Source organism: Ambystoma mexicanum, chromosome 3q, assembly GCF_040938575.1.
Source record: "Ambystoma mexicanum isolate Mex_15411 chromosome 3q, UKY_AmexF1_1, whole genome shotgun sequence".
In the NCBI taxonomy this organism is placed as follows: Eukaryota; Metazoa; Chordata; class Amphibia; order Caudata; family Ambystomatidae; genus Ambystoma; species Ambystoma mexicanum.
Genome location: NC_090926.1, coordinates 1,164,073,039 through 1,164,074,794, shown reverse-complemented (window position 1 = coordinate 1,164,074,794; position 1,756 = coordinate 1,164,073,039).

The following is a 1,756-nucleotide window of genomic DNA, read 5'->3' as shown; positions in this document are numbered from 1 at the left end:
ACGTCCAGCATGCATGACACCATGGTAGGCACAGAAAGTACCATCGAAAGTTGATGGGGCAGACATCCGAATGCATCGTCGTCGTCACGGGGTCTTGGTCTGATAAATGCACGCATCCCGGGAGGTCAGCGCTCGTCGGCATGTATTAGCTCTAGAATTACCACAGTTATCCAAGTAACAGATGGAGCGATCAAAGGAACCATAACTGATTTAATGAGCCATTCGCAGTTTCACTGTACCGGCCGTGTGTACTTACACGTGCATGGCTTACTCTTTGAGACAAGCATATGCTACTGGCAGGATCAACCAGGTAGCCGCACCTGCTGGAGGGTGGCAACGGGGGAGCCGCGCGCCCGCCTCGGAGCCGATCTTCGCGCCCTGCTGGGGGGTCGGTGGAGGACCCGTGCGTCGGGCCCTGGGGCAGACCGGTCGGTCACACGGGCGCCGGCGGCCCGGCCCACTCCGCCACGCCACGCAGGTTGGGTTGGAGGGAGAGGCCGGGCCCAGGCACAACTTGGAGCGGTAGGGGGTTCGCCCGCAACGCCACCACCGGAGCGGCGACGCAGGGGGTCGGCACCCCGCGGAACGTGCGTTCCGAGCTGCTGGAGAAACGTGCTCGGTGGAGCAGGGCCGCGTCGTGGCTTGCGGTAGGCACACCCGCGCTGGGGCTAGCCTTGCGCCACCCGACCCCGTCCACTCTGATCGGACCACTGGGGAAAGCTGCCGGGCTGATCGGCCTTCGCTCTGCTCGGAGGGGAGAGCCGCCCACCCGGGGGCGGGGGCCCTCCCCGAAGACAGGGGGCATACCCTCGACACGGTCCCAAGGCGGGTGGAAGCGAATTGCTTGAAACAACAGCCGAGGCTGGCCAAGCAGTCCAACCCTAGACGGACCAAGTGTGCCAAATCGATCGCATGGAGTGCTCGGGAAAGAGCGCCCCCAGCAGGCCAGTCTCTGCTGGGGCGCTGCGCGGGGCATGGCCCCCCGGCCGGCCGGGCCCGGGGAGGTGCGGTGGTTTCGCCCCAGAGCCCGGGCCGGGCAGCCAGCGGCGAAAAATACCCTGGAGGACGCGCAGACAGGTCCCTCTCGCCCCTGTCTATAGTAATCCGCAGGAAGGTGACTGAGCTTTCTTGTAAAGCGCGAGCCCGGAGCGACAGAGGGGGACCTCTCGGCGAAACCGCCCGGGCTCCTTATAGACCCAACTGGAGACGGATTTCAGATTGACGCCCATCCGGACTTCCAGAGCCGTCCGGCCATCTGGTCCTTGCAGTCGTTCCTATGGCCCCACACCAGATGGCCGGCCTTGGAGAGCCATGCATTCCAATGGGCCCGGACGGGAAGTGCTCATGGGCCAGCACCGGCAGGGCCTCCCCGAGCTCCGGCCAGGCCCCGCCTCAGAGCTTTTCTCCCGCCGCATTAGAGCTTTTCCCTCCGGGGAGGGACGGGGACGCCACCGGGGCTCCCCGGGAACCGCCGCCGGGCCCGGGGGACGGGACCGACGCTGCGCCCAGGGCCGGGGTGGTTGCAGCAGCCTGGGGCCCAGGCCCAGCCGCCCTAGAGCCTCCCCCACTCCGCATTAGAGCTTCTCCCTCCGGGGAGGCCGCCGGGGCTCCCCGGGAACCGCCACCGGGCCCGGGGGACGGGACCGACGCGGCGCCCAGGGCCGGGGTGGTTGCAGCAGCCTGGGGCCCCGGATCGGGCCGCCTTGGAGCTTCCCCCACTCCACATTAGAGCTTCTCCCTCCGGCGAGGGACGGGG